This window comes from Rhinopithecus roxellana, chromosome 11 (genome assembly GCF_007565055.1).
Source record: "Rhinopithecus roxellana isolate Shanxi Qingling chromosome 11, ASM756505v1, whole genome shotgun sequence".
NCBI lineage: Eukaryota > Metazoa > Chordata > Mammalia > Primates > Cercopithecidae > Rhinopithecus > Rhinopithecus roxellana.
In genome coordinates, this window is record NC_044559.1 from 59,788,471 (window position 1) to 59,804,403 (window position 15,933).

Here is a 15,933-nt window from a genome sequence, read left to right on the forward strand (position 1 = left end):
CTCTACCCTCCTTCTACTCCCTCAAAAAGACCAAGTGCCTCAGAGGTACTGGTAGCTGCTAACAATGTGATTTCCAATTACACTATCTGTCTGTTCAGCCCAACCCAGTCTACACTACAGTCTTTCTCCCCTTACCTCAGTAAGTCACAATTTCACAAATGCTACAGAACTTGTAAAACCCTGAAACCTGGATCATAGCCTTTCCCTGCCAAAATTATGCTATCAAAATTTCCAAGCCACCCAAGTGCCACATTTGAGCCATGTTAATTAGGGAAGAAGACTAGCCTCAATGACCTTTCAAGCTACTCTATGGCACATCGATTATTATTGAACATCTAGCTACTATTTCACTATTTCATAGTAGAGGTGAAAATATTCGCCTCAGAAAGCATGGTGTGCAGCTGTTTTACAACATCACAGTGAGAAATATCTTGAACTCTTTAGTAGGTGAACCCATGTCTTACTCACCCGTGACTCTACTGCAGGCCTAGCATGGTGCCTTGCACAGTGTTTAAGTCACTGATAAATTCAGATAGCATGTCCCGAACCTGAACAATTCACCTTATCACCCTCGATGACTTTTGCTGTGTCCACATGTCAACTGACTTTTTAACTTAAGTTAACATATATAGTAAGAAAAGTTTGTATTATCAATACAGATGAAGGATCAATACTCCTTGCTATAAATAAACCAAATACACTTATAAGAAAACAAATTAATTTATGTCATACCTATAATTATTTTCTATCCACCAATAGAATTTCTGTACTGGCTTATTTGATATATAACTCTGAATCTATTGATCTCCTCAAAAAAAAAAATAGTACATTAGTAAATATTTTGAGAAGACAATTAAAAATAAAGGCTGAATCAGAATAAAGAATTTGATGTTAAAATGTTAGCAGTGATCATTTTTGTGATATAATTGTGGATAATTACATTTTATGGTCTTAAAGGAAACAGGTGATTTATATAAATAGAATATGTATATAGATATATGTATTATATCTAGTTGATAGAGACAATGGCTAAAGAAAAAAAGGCAAAAAGTGGCAAACCCTAATAGCCAGTTCCATCAAATTGACACTAGAGATTAGTGGGGTAATAACTGTTGCAGCCAGATCATCCTCACATCTGGTGACAAAAAATGCAGCAGTGGAATGGTATAAAGAGAATGCAGACATCAGCAATTTACAGCAAAAAGGTAAATGTGTGAGAAATGACAGCCTGCCCAGCATAGGCATCTTCAGAAAAGCTCCCCTACACGTTTCATCAATGAAATGGACTAATGGAGGATCCACAGTGTGCAGAATAATATATAAGGGATAATTTGTAATACAAAGAATATAAATCACTGTTCTTGTCCCATGGTCTCTAATAATCTAGAAGAGATGGCCATGAAAACCAAAATTATATTGCAAATCACAGTGCTGCAAAAGCTGAATGCATATATAGACATATGTAACATTCTGTAGGTATGGAGAAAAGGAAGTGAGAAAAGAGCAGAGAAGCAACTGGGTAAGATTTCTGCAATTAAATTTTGAAAGCAAATGGATATTGACAATCGGAGTCAAAGGTATGAAAAGAGTCTTTTTTTGTTTTCAAAGGATAAATATTCATTTCTCCAGGACCAAGAAGAGGAAGTATCATCTAGAACCTGGAGCACTCCATTTCTCTAGTTAGAACTGGGTAGTGCTGGGGGAATACGGGGTTGAATGGATTGCCAAGGAAGGGAAAGTGAGTCAGTGGCAGTCACGGAGGCCTGGAGTCTCACGTCATGCTAGCAAGTTAAAAGAGGGTACCAGTGCCAGCTGGTCACACTCCTCTGAGGCCTGGTCTGTCCCTAAGCTGTCTCACTTCCTGACATCCCTTTCCAGCTGGGCTATTTCCTGGGCTGTTGCAGACATCCCCCTTCACACTGCCTTCACAGCTGTGGTTTGGCGCTCTCTGCAAGAGTCCCAATGCCGAAAGTGCTCTCCAGGCTTGTGTTCTGAAACCAAAGGCCTGCCCATTTCCACTACAGAATTTACCCACAGAGACAGACGGAGGCAGCTTTTTTTAGATGATCAAAGCAAATTGGCCTGCATGAATGACATTGAAGTCGTGTGGTAACAATCAGATCTGGTGTCTGGGACACCTAGTGGCACCAGCATAGGCTGTAAGTAGCTGAGAACTTTTCCTGCTGCATCATAGAAGCTGTTGTCTTAAGAAATGGAAGCATTTGAAGGATGAATGAAAACTCCTCCTCATACATGATGTTTGGCTGTGGCTGCAGGGAATAGTCAAGTTGAAGTTATACAACAAACAATTGTTTTTATGCTGAGCCAAGGAAGTGACTATGATTCTCCATACCTAGGTAGTGCTTAACCAGGGGTCTGAAAACTGGCCTGAGAGCCAAACCCAGCCCTCTTGCTGTTTTCCTATACCCTGTAAGTTCAGAATGGCTTCTCCATTATTAAGAAGTTGAAAAAAATAAAAAATATTTTATCACACGTTAAAATTATATGATATTCAAATTTCAATACCCACAAATAAAGCTTTCTTGGAATACTGCTATGCCTATTGACTTACATGTTATCTCTGGTTTCAAGCTTCAAATGTGGAGTTGAGTAGTTATAGCTGAGACCTCACGAGGCTTTACTTACAAACCTTTTCAATCCCTATGCTAAAGCAGTGGCCAGTGTGACCAAAGATAGGGCAAAGTGAATTAATAGTGGATGGGAAACTTTTTAAAATGAGGGCATAGATTTTTTTTTTTTCCTAACCTGCATTTTTAAATGTTCCAGCATTCTTGGTTGCAGAATACACCACCCTGAGAAACAGGTATATGTGGAGCTTAGCATTAATGCTTAAAACAACACTTAGATTTCTGTTTTTAAAACTGATTCTCCCATCTCCCACCCTCTCCCTTCCCTGGCGCCCCCCCATCCAATACAAGCATAGGAAAAAACGATGGGCAGACCACTCATGTAGCTCAGAAGATCTCAGCGACGTGCTGGTGCTCACAGAGGCTCATTGGCAGTAGAGGAAGTACAAGGGCAATGAATTGCAGGCCCCCCACGATGGGCCCCAAAGAAGGATTAACTGAAACAATTTTACGGAAATGTATTCAGTATGCACAGATGACAACATGCCAGCAAGTCATTTCAGTATAGTATTCTAATTATAGACACCACTCTCAAAGTTTACTCCAGCTATATAGTATGGTCCCTTTTATAGAGTGTGGTTTAAATTGGCCACTTAAAAACCAGAGAGGTTACTTTAGGTTAACTAGTACAATTTGGTAGCTCAAAGAAACACTGTACTTCACTCAACTTATAGGACTAAGATGCCATTTTTCCTTAGGTTCTGAGGATTCCTCCAGGCCAGACAGCTGGAATGAGCAGTTAAAAAATGAATATTGTGTTAATAAAAAAATAAACACATGTTTTGTCACAAAGAAGTTATATAAGGAAACCCAGTTTCTGAAGGAAGCAAGCTGAAGTAGAGGTATGTTGAATGGGAATGTGGCAGTAATATGCACTTGGGTTACAGGTGGAGGAAAAAGGAAGAGCAGACAAGAAATTTCTCAACATATTCTTTAAAGACATTCTGGTATGTTGAGTGTGACTACTCATGTTTAGGCACAAACTCTGCCAATCAAGGTAGAGAAAGGACATGACTCAGAGGGTAGTAACTATTTAAACTATTTAAAATACGCATATGATGACAAGTCTCGATCAACATGTCTGATTCTTCCACTTGCCGAAGGTAATATGGTACCTTGAAAAAGGCATAAGCTATTTAAGTATATTAAGAGTTTTACCCGAGTAGATATGAGCAAATAAAGTTATCATAAAAGCTACCATGAAGACAAGAGTCTAACCCATTGCTTGAGTTAGACAGGCTTCTTTGTAATGATAAAGTGATTTGGCCGTGAGCTACAGAGAACTCAAACCCAAGGAATGAAGAATTGGGAGGGAAGCTAGAGGAGTGTTTCCAGAAAGGTCCAGGGCTTACATATTCCCTAGTTGATTATGAGAATGTAATTTGTTGTAGGTAAATTTAGAAGAAGGAGCAAATATGCAAAGTTTTTTTATTTTTCTCTTTGTGAACATTGCAAGCTCTCAGAATGCCAGATGATAGAAACTTGATCTCAGGCAATTTCTAACCTCACCCACCAGACCTAGTATTTAGTACCTGGAGCTGTAGTACCTAGAGCTAGATTTCCATAGCACCAAAGTATTTTGAGGAGAGCAGGGAGGATTGTATTATATTTCCAATAGAAAGGGCTATTCACATCTACCAGCAGTCTTGTTGAATTTAGTGCTACTTTCATTGATAGCAGGATTTTCTGCTACTTCTCACACTGAGGCTGCAGATACTTTGCTGGGGCTGCCTCTGAAAGCCCTCATCAACTCCTAGCTGCTCTTGAATGCAATGGAACCATTCTACTACTTCTACTACAAGCCTAGATGCAGGGGACTCTGTGGGACAGCTCAAGACCTTCGTCCTAGATGCAGCACAGCCATTTCCAGGCTCACTTAGGAAAGAGGACACAGTTTTCTTCTGCTTTCAGGTCTCCCAAATCTTCCTGCTATTCCCTCCCATAGGTATTTAACTCTGAGACAGAGGGAAAGTACTGTAGCTCTTTGGAAGGTTCTGTTTCCCTCGGACTCTTTTCTTTCCCAACTCCAGTTGTTGTTCTCTATAGAGAGATCAAGGGCACAGAGAACATGAGCTTCCACTTACTCCTCTGATTTTCTTCTTACTGATCTTTTGTCTTATGGTCATGGCTAGACTTTTGAATTCAAAAGTGAGAAATTTGATTATGTTATAATCTACATTCTTGTGTGAATTTCTAAAGTCTAGCTGCTGCCTCAATTAGAGAACGTCAGGATTTAAAATATTATCTTGCTATTAATTTATTATCCCTGGGCAAACTTCATCATATCATAATCAAATATCCAATATTTTGTTTAGTTACTTGATATTAAAGAAGAAAGTTTTTTAAACTTACAGATACAGTAAGAAGTGATTTCTTCAACCAAAATGTTTTAGTGACACTCTTTTATAATTCTAATATATGTACACCTAAGTCCCTGGGCACCTTCTTGTAACCATTTTTAAAACTGCATCGACAGAATGGTTATGTGGACCCTGTTAGAATCAGTGCACTTTCTTTGTTTTGAGCCCATTTTCTTTTCCTTAGGTATCTCAAGAGTCTTCAAACACCCGTATTACGCTGATGTCTTTTAAGGTGATTCAACTCAGCACATAAGTGAGAAACAATGAATATTTTTGACTGAAATGCTATACTTTGCCTTGATCTAACAATTAATTGAGCTTCTAAACTTGACAGCACATAATCCAGCTATTTGCCTTTAGTTGAAAAATGAACAAATAAATATATGAAAAATGTAATTACTCCCCACTTTGATTTTAAGTTGCTTTGTTCTGAGTCTCTTACTTGGCATTGAACCTGTTTCTGTTGGGAATGAGCAGGATAGAGAACTTTAAAGGGCAGGTCATAGGAACAAATTTGTCTCCATTATTAAATGTTTGAATATTCTTCAGAATCAACAAAGCACTACAGGTTGAAACAGCATGTCTTTAACAAGTTCAGGGATGAAAGTCTGAGTGCTAGCCTTCTATTTAAAGAAAAAAATGATACCTTTACACTTTCCAGGTAGGAATATGCTGAAAGAATATACAATTAAACACCCCTTGTTATAGATATGTCCTAGTCATATGTGCTCAACTTGCTAAAGTACAGTTTTTCCAGATTTAAGCCTTCTATTTGAGTCAAAAGAAAATCAATCCAGCACTTAAGTTTTTCCCACAGAGTGAAAGCCGAAACAGATGGGTTTTCTTCATTATTACTATGTTAATATAATTAAATAAAAGGTAATGAGAGATTATATATTTTCTTTCCAAGCCTTTAGTTTTTGGTATTTGTTACCATATCTGTCTTTACAACCTCTCTACAAAGTAGAAAAGATAGGGTGTTATTAACTACATTTCAAGGTAATAATATCTTACCTATGTATAAAATGTTACAGTTTATAAAACATACCTTATCGTATTTTGGTTCTGACCCACACAGTACCCCATGATATATGTGAGTCAATCAGATATAATTTTCTTTAATTTATACGTGGAAAGACTGGAATTCAGAAGGGGAGAATGTCTGTCTGTGTCCTGCACTTAGAAAATGGAAGAGATGACTTTGTCAGGCCTGTGACTTTACTGAGACACAGAACGACTGGGTGAGAATAAGTTTATACCTCATAAGAATGCCCTCCAATAGTCTTTATTTTTTCCCTTAGAGCTTTACTTTATTTTTCTGGGGTTACATTGTTTCAAGTCATTCTTTTGTGAAATATGCTGTGAAGTACTTCCTAGACCTGATGTACTTGTAACATCCCCATTTGTCCCATTCTCCACAGAATTCTAGGGGGTTGTTGAATTTGAGGATTATTTTCTTACATGGTTTTACATGGTTTTACATTTTGAAAGCCTTGCTTCAACTCTCAAAGGATGTTGTTAAATACAGAATAAATATTGAATTGTCTCTCTATCCTCACAGTCTTCATGGTGGCAAATAAAAGTTTCTCTGAAAGGGTTTGCTCCCTGAAGACCCACAAGTGGTGGTTAGAAAGTGTCCACAAATTAAAGGCAATGAAAGATCACTAACCACAAGTAATAGATGTTATTTTAAAAATGCAAAGTACATAAAATAGCTTTTATATGCTCGTATATTCTGTAGCCACTCTAACCAGGTGGCTGCTGTATAAGTATTTTCCCAATTTTGAGGAGTTGTACACATACAGAGATGCTTTCATAAAAGCAATCTGTGTAGGATAAACATTAGCCATAGTTACATGATTTCTTTTAACTTCTAACAGTAGAACCTTGTTAATCTGTGAGAAAAAAAAGAAGCTTTTAATTGTCTTAAAATATCTGACATCAGTAATCATTCTGAAAGACTTTTCTGATGTTAATAAAAGGAAAAAGAAGAGAAATTAAAAAATCCCAACATTGATTCAGCATTAAAAATCACTTCACTACGTAGGAGACATGAATATATAACTTCCAATAATCCACAGTTCTTCTCTCCATTTGAAAATCATCAAGTCTATAATGAGTACCCACTGGATATCTCATAATCTTTTTAGGAAAGGTCAAGATTGACATGGCAGAAATCCTAGTCAGTGCCAGAGCAGGATTCTGGAGGCTGGGTATTCTCAAAATAGTTGAAGAAAGACAGAAACTAATATTTGCTTATTTTCTCCACTAAGAATGTTTGCCTACCTCCTTTCTACCTAATAAAAACCAAGTACATCTTTCAAGGCTCATTTCAGGAACTGTTCTGCTGAAATCTGCTGCTGTGTTCAGTTCTGTTGATACTGTATCTCATCTGTATTTTCTGATATCCATCTCTTTCTCAGTCTGCATTAACAATGCTCTAGCTTAAGTCTTTATTATTCTTTGCCAGAGCTTAGCAATAGCATCCTAACTTTTTCCTGCCTTCAGTCTGTCTCTCCACTAATTCCATCTGCAAACATATAGCTTAATCTTCCTAAAGAGCCTCTTAAAAATATGTTCATTTTCTGTTGAGGATTTTTTCATTGGCTGCCCTTTACCTACCAAATAATGTAATAATCATTAAATCTTGCATTTCACAATCTTCTATGGGTTGGAGCAACTTGCCTCTTCATGACCAACAATCTCTCATGCATGCTATGCGGCAACAGAACGCAGCAATTTCTATATCTTTACAGACCTTGAGTTTTTACGAACCTTTCCAGTTCCTTGCTTTCCTCCTCACATCCAAGTCTTATCTAACATTCGAAGCCCCATTTGAAGGTCAACCTTCTGGATACCTTTTCTGAAACCCAATTTCAATATATCTTCCCATGTTCCAATATCCATCACTTTTTGCCACAGTGCTTTTGTGTGTGTGCAAGAGAATCACTATGATTTCAATGGTCAAATTTCCTGAGATTTAATTCCTGGTTATTTATATGACCCTGAGCAAGGACTAATCCTTGCTGCCTCAATAGTGTGGGGAGGGGGAAGACTAACAGTACCAACTTCAAAGCTTGTTGTGCCGATTACAAATTAATATATGTGAATGTTCTTAGTAAGTGCCCAATAAGTATTAGCTATTATTATGTACATCTTCTCTCTCATAACACTAAGAAACTTTGGGATGGGACTTCAGGCTACACATCACTGTGTCTCACCATGGTGATGGAACATATCCCGGTGTTCAACACACATATGTTGGATAAATATATTTGTTTATGAAGTCCCATTCTATCCCTTTCAGTTTCTTAGATAATACCCGAATACCCATAAAAGACTGTAGTTTATTGATCATCAATAACTACAGTCCACCCATAAAGAACTGTAGTTTATTGATGATCAAGGCAGCTTTCCCTCTTAGGATGTAGATGGGATGATTAATTGGAGTTGAGTTGTATGAGAACCATTATTCCCCATAAAAATACTTCTCCATTCTTGACGACCATGGAACAGGTAATCTGTATCCATTCTGTTTCTCCAAAGGGTTGAAATATTGGTGGTAAGGAGACACAGGAGCAGAGACATGGACAGCAGGTCCAGAGAAATTTACATTTTCAAGGGTCATTTCCCTGCATTTTCCTATACTCACATTTACCGTTCTCTTAAAAATACTCTGAGGCAGGGTGCCGTGGCTCATGCCTGTAACCCCAGCACTTTGGGAGGCCAAGGCAGATGGATCACCTGAAGTCAGGAGTTCAAGACCAGCCTGGTCAACATGGCAAAACCCCATCTCTATTAAAAATACAAAAACTAGCCAGGCGTGGTGGTGCATGCCTGTAATACCAACTACTTGGTAGGCTGGGGCAGGAGATTTGCTTGAACCCAGGAGGTGGAGGTTACAGTGAGCCGAGATCGTGCCACTGCACTCCAGCCTGGGGGACAGAGTGAGACTCTGTCCCAAAAAAAACAAAACAAAATAAAAAAACCTGAGTAATATCCATTCCTGAATAGGAAAATTTAGCAACTAATAAGCTGTGTGTGCCTTACTAGGTCCCTCAACACGTTAAGGAAACTCTGTCCACCATTTATTTGACTATGAGCCTTTTAGGAAATAGGATGCTGACTCTGAATTGTGCATTGAAATTCATTAAAAGGATTGGCTGCAGAATCAGAAAGTTAACATTCAGAAACATATGGTATTTATTTAGGGGATTCTTAGACTCTGATGCATAACATTAATCTAAGCACAGACAGAAGGAAAAGTACCATTTCTCCAAATGGCATTAATGTCTAAATACCAGCTTTATAAATACTGAATTACTCACAAACCTGGAATATGCGTATTTTTTCAAGAGTACCTATGTTTAGCATCTAAAGTTTCAGAAAGGATATTTATCATGGATAGATTTTTGTAACATCTGTGATTCCATGTATGTGTATGCTAAGTTAGAAGGACTTCAGTTTTTACTAATATTAAGATTTTTCTTTTGCATTGATAATTTGTGTGTTCCCATGTGAAAAAGAAGAGTTTCCTTAGCCTGATCTTCAGCCTCTATCATTAACAATTATAGATATCAAAGTAGAAAAAAGAGCTACCATTTGCTGAGTGTGATCTGTATTGCAATACTCAAAATAAGCCCACAAGGCAGGCATTATTATTTCTGTGTAAAAGGTGAGGAAATGGAGGCTCAGTATAGCTCAGTGGTTTGTCAAAAGTCATGCCATTAGCTAGCAGGAGGGCCAAGACTCAAATTCACATCTTTCTAATCACAAAGAAGCTTCACCTATGGCTAGTTCATAATAAATTTAGATTTACAAAGTTTTATAAGTTTTGCTTATAATGGTTGCTATACTTATAAAAATGTAGTTTTGTTACTTTCTAAGCACATTGGTCTAACTTTTGGTTCCGTAGCCAGGTGCTCAAGACTGCAGCCAACTACTAAATAGGGGCAATTAATTAAAAGGGTCTTCTGCAATAGCTTCCTGGGGACTCAGGTATCAATCTACCAATTAGCCTATACACGTTTCTACCACGTGCTAATAAATCTACCTAATTAGCCTATACACGTGTTTCCTGATGCTGGACCCCTTTCTCTTTCCATACTTTCTTCAATAAGATTGTGTTCTTACATAGGTCCAGGGATGGGCACACCAATCTTAGTCAAGGTAGCAAAAAAAGACATTAACAGGGAGGGTTTTCTAGACTTGCTTAACACTCCTAATGGAGAGGTACCTTCTCTTCATTTCTTTAAAGATCCTTCTCATGAGTCAAAAATATCATGAAAAATAGTTTAAATGCTCTGAGAAGAAAAGCAGTCAGAGTTGAGGACATGTAATCCAGGTTATAAAAGAAATGGTTGTGCACCTATGTTCATGGCCGCATTATTCACAATCGCCAGGAGGCGGAAGCAACCCACGTGTCTGTCATGAGATGAATGGATAAACAGTATGTGGTGTATATTTAATACATGCAACGGAATGTTATTCAGCCTTGAAAAAGAAAGAAATTCTGACCTGTGATACAATACGGATAAACCTTGGGGACATTACATTCATGAAATAAGTCACAAAAAGATAAATACTGTTTAATTCCACTTATATGAGGTAACTAGAACCATCAAATTCATAGAAACAGAAAACAGAATGGTGGTTGCCAGAGACTAGTGTGAAGAAAAAGTGAGGAGCTATTGCTTAATGTGTATAGAGTTTCAATTTTGCAAAATTAAAGTTTCTGGTGATTCGTTTTACAACAATGTGAATATATTTACCATTACTGAACTCTACACTTAAAAATGATTACGATGGCACATTTTATGCGGTGTATATTTAACAACAATACAAAAAGTTAATGGTAAATGTATGAGAAATGTGGTTATGGGAAATTTGTAAGTTCTGAGTGTGTGAGGAATGAAGACATTTGGAGAACATAGAATGACAGAAAAGAATGGTACCAACTACTCATTCCGAAATGATTTCCCACCTTACCCTGGTACCTATTCTTAACTCTGGTTTGAGGCGCAAGCAAGAAAAGATACCTATCTAAACATTTAGGATTTCACACCATTCATTGACATTAATTACTTGGGTAATTTTCATAATCCTTTACACTATTTAAAAAAATTTAAAAGTCCAGTCAGACAGATAGCTTTCTCTCAATTAAATTTCAATTAAATAAGTCAAATGGTTTTCTTTTAATTAACACTAAATTACATCCTATTAATCGAGTATATTCTGCTATTGGAATGTTATTGCATTTATTAAGTATTTTATTGAAAAATATTTCAATAATATAATTAAGTTTCTTTCATATTTTATGAGATAAATATTTGCTAGTCTATTGTGTATCCAACAGAGATATAGAATGACATATAGGCATAGAAATTCAACCAGACGTTCAAGCCTGGCTTTGAGTCGTAGCTCTCCTGATTAACCCTGAAAAGCAAGCTAAAATTTCCAGGTCTCAGTTTATCTTTCAGCAGTATGAAATAATTAGTCTAGTCCAGGTGCAGTGGCTCACACTTGTAATCCCAGCGCTTTGGGAGGCTGAGGCAGGAGGATCACTTGAGGCCAGGAGTTCAAGAACAGCCTGGGCAACATAGGGAGACCCTATCTCTACAAGTTTTCTTTTTTAATTAGCTAGGCATGGTGGTGTACATCTGCAGTCCCAGCTACGTGGGAGGCTGTGTTGAGAGAATTGCTTGAGCCTGGGAGGTCAAGGTTACAATGAGCTGTGATCATTCCATTGCACTCCAGCCTGGTTGACAGAGATCTTGTCTTAAAAAGAATAGTCTAAAGCAGGGTCAGCAAACTTTTTCTATGAGGACAAAATAGCAAATATGTTAGTCCTTTTACACTTTGTGGGAAGAAGCAAAATGAAGGATAATGAGAGAAAACAAATCTCCACCATTTTCTAAATACAAAATTCAAAATACAATAATTACTATTTTTTTGTAATTCATGTTTACTAATGAGAGGAATAAAATTTACTCTCAATGCCATGCTTCCAGAATGTTCCTTCTCAGCCTCTTTGGCTGGACTCCTCTGTTCAATTTCTAGATGTTGGTATGTTCCAGAATCCTCATTTCTCTTCCAACTAGATTTTCTTCTTGCATTAGCTTATCTAGTTTCACGGTTTTAAAAATCATTTACATGTTATGACTTTCAAATTTGTATAACTATAGTTGACCTCTATACTGTAGGGCATATTTATGTAACCAATTGCCATTCTGTCATTTATTCCATGTGTAAGAGATACCTCAAATGAAATAATTCCTAAAATTGTTTCCTACCCTTATCTCTCTTTCAGTAAATGACACTTTCACCTACCCAGTGATTCAAGCTGAAAATCTAGGAGCCATCCTAGATCATTGCCTAAGCTCTCTCCAACAACCAATTTATCAGCATTTGCTTGAGTATTCTTTGTATAAGGAGAAAAAGCAATCAGAGTTGAGAAGCCATATAGCTGTGTTCAACACAGAAATGACCAGATGTATTCTGGCTGTAAAGTAATTATAAATGTTATCAAGTCAGCCCCCTAAACAAATTTTCAACACATTCACTTCTCCTCATCTCTACTAATATCACTTAGTCCCAGCTACCATTACCTCTTGTACTTCTGCTCTTGCTTCCTAAATGGTGTTTCTATTTACATTTTCAACTCCAACCCTTGCTGCACCCAATCCATTCTCTACAGAGTGGTCAGAGTGATCATCTCAAAGCACAGTCAGACTTGGTCACCTCCTGCTTTTAAGTTTTTGCAAAGCTTCCCACTTTTTAATTTGACATATATTAGTATCTGATTAGCATGTTCCCAGTACTATTCTCATTGCTGGGGAGATGGCAGGGAATAGACAGACGAAAATCCCTGCCAAATGTAACTTACACTCTAATGAAGGGAAATAGATAATAAACAAACCAAAGAAAAAAAATGAATCAGATAGCATGTTAAATAGTGATAAATGCTATGGAGAAAAATAAAAGCAGGGAGTTAGGCAATGGGGATTTGGAGGCGTTACAATTTTCAATAGGGTTGTCAGCAAAGGCGTCATTGTGAAGATGCCTTTTCAGTAAAGACCTGAAGAAGGTGAGTCAGAAAGGAGGTGGAGTTTGAGGGTAATAGCATTCCATGGAGCAGAAAGGGCAAGTGCACAGGAATAGCAAGAAGCAGACTGAGAGAGGTGAGGAGAATTCGAGTTGACATTAGAGAGATGACAGAGTCTAGGTTAAGGAGGACCTTGTAGACTCTGAGTATGGTGTTGAGCAGGGAAGAGACAGGCTCTGGCTTAAGGTTTAGAAGGAACACAGGCTACTGTGGTGAGGATTGTCTGAAGGGTAACAAAGGCCAAGATGGGGAGACTACTTAGAACTCTACTTTAGGTGAAATGTTAGAGCTGGGTGATGCAAAAATGTGCTCAGCATCTGTGAGGAGGGGCAGAGAGGGATCAAGGATGGATCCAGGGTTTTTAGTCTGATCAACTGAAAGTCTGGAACAGCCATTACTTAAAATGAAGAAGTCTGAGGGGAGAAAAGATTTGGGGGAGAATATCAAGAAATTTGATTTTGGATGGGTGCATTCGAGATGCAGATTGCACATCTAAGTCGAGATGCCAAGTAAGCAGTTGAATGTTTAAATGTGGATTTGAAAGGACAGGTAGAGGCTGGAATATAATTTTGGTAGTCATTCTGTTACAGATGTTATTTGAAGCCGTGAGACTGAGTGAGATCATGGAGGAAGTGAATGTAAATAGAAAAGGGAAAAAGTCTGAAGATAGAGCCCTGAGATACTCCATTGTAAACTGGAAGATGAGGAAGAGCTGGCAAAGGAGACTGAGAAGGGGCAGCCAGTGAAGATGGAAGTAACCAGGAGAGTGTGGTGTCTGAAAGCCAAGCAGCAAAGGGTTTCCACGAGGAAGGAGAAATTAACAAGGTCAAATGTTGTATATGGGTTGAGTAAAGCTAGATACCTCCTAAATAGAGTATGTTCTAAATTTATTACCAGTACTTGAAATCACCTACAAATTGATCTCCTTTACGTCTATGCCTTCATCTCCTAATATCTCCTCCATTCCTCAGTATAGCCTCTCCCCCATTTTCCTCTCCAGCTTTCATCTGCTACTTTACTCTCTCCCTTGTTCACTATCCCTTCTCTAGACCAGCCCTTTGTTTTTCCATCATGTCAATATATTGTCCTATCTGTTGTTCCCACTGCCTAACTGTTCCTTTTACTTCATGATTACTTCCTATCATTACAGTTGCTTTTCATGACCACTCGGTCTACATACCAATTTTATTAATGTTACTTCCATCTCCTTCCATTCACTCTTTATCCCACCACTTTGTTCTTTCACTTTATATAATTTTTGGTATCACAACATTTTCAGTTCATTGTTTTTCATCCCACATAACAACAAGGATCTAGACTGTCTTGTTCTCTGTACTGGGTCAGGCTAGAACAAGGTGTGCTATAGTATGCATTCAATTAATATTTACTGAATAAGCTAATTAATCTATATTTCAAAATTTTAACACAATTATATGTAAGACATACCCAAACACTGGTAAATCATTCCAAATTGAGATGTGTAGAGGAAGAAATCTGAGAGGAATTTTTATTTGATGATGCTGGAAAGTATTTTTTTCAAGTGTTTTTCAACTTACATGTTGTGTAATTGAAAAACATTCCTCAATCCATTTGAGCATTTGGCAATCTCTTTGAGACATAGTTCATCTACCTTATTTCCACAGCCCCTCAAATACAACCTTGCAGTCACCTAAAATGGTGCTATATTATAACTTCATGTTACCTTTCATAGTTCCAGGAATCTGTAAAAGTAATAGCATCATCTTTATTTGGGTCTAGTGTACAGTGGACACACCTTAACTGTTTATTGAAAAGATGTTTAAATAAATGAATATTGAAATCTTTAATTAAGAGTAGCTGCTGAGGAACAGAAAACCAAATACCACATGTTCTCACTTATAAGTGGGAACTTAATGATGAGAACACATGGACACATGGGGGGAACAACACACACTGGGGCCTGGGGCAGGGAACAACACACACTGGGGCCTGGGGCAGGTAGGAGGGAGAACACCAGGAAGAACAGCTAATGGGTGCCGGGCTTAATACCTGGTGATGGGTTGATCTGTGCAGCAAACTACTATGGCACACGTTTCCCTATGTAACAAACCTGCACATCCTGCACAGCTACCCCAGAACTTAAAATAAAAGTTGATTAAAAGAAAAAAAAAAAAAAAGGGTAGCTGCTGAATCAGTCGAGTAAAATTTTCTTATTCATTCATTTCCTACCATCCTTCTCAAGAGAATTGTCTTCTAAGAGGTCCAAATGAACACAACTTATCATTGGAAGCTCTTTTTTAAAAATCGCTCTAATGAAATTCAGGGGATGAGTAGAAACGGGGTAGGGGCAAGCTTTGTGTTTGATAATTTGGTGTGCTCTTTCATCTTCCCTCTGCAGTCTTACGCTCATTGTTTGTTGCTGCTAAAGCAGTAAATGTTGTTTGTCTTCATTGCAAAACCAAGGATAGAAAACTTTGAAGTGTTTTCTGTTGCTTAATGTCACCTACTGTTCCTGTCAGCAAACTGAGATAAACCTGATGGACTGAGGTGTCTGGTCTAATTCCTTTATTGACACATAGTCCTGTCTTCAAACACCAGTGTAAATGAATAAGTACTGAGATAGTAATGTGTCAGTAATAGGCTGCCAGATAAATGCCATTGTTTACGTACTGATCCCTGCTTCCTAAGGCCCAAACAGCTCAAAAATCTTACAAATTAGCACCTCGCTGAGATCAAAGAATTGTCTTTTCTTTCTGCAATTACCTACTTGGAGAGCGGTGCAAGCAGATGAGACGAGTTTAAGCTGTCTCTCTCTAGCCCAAATCTTTCTTTTAAAGAGAAC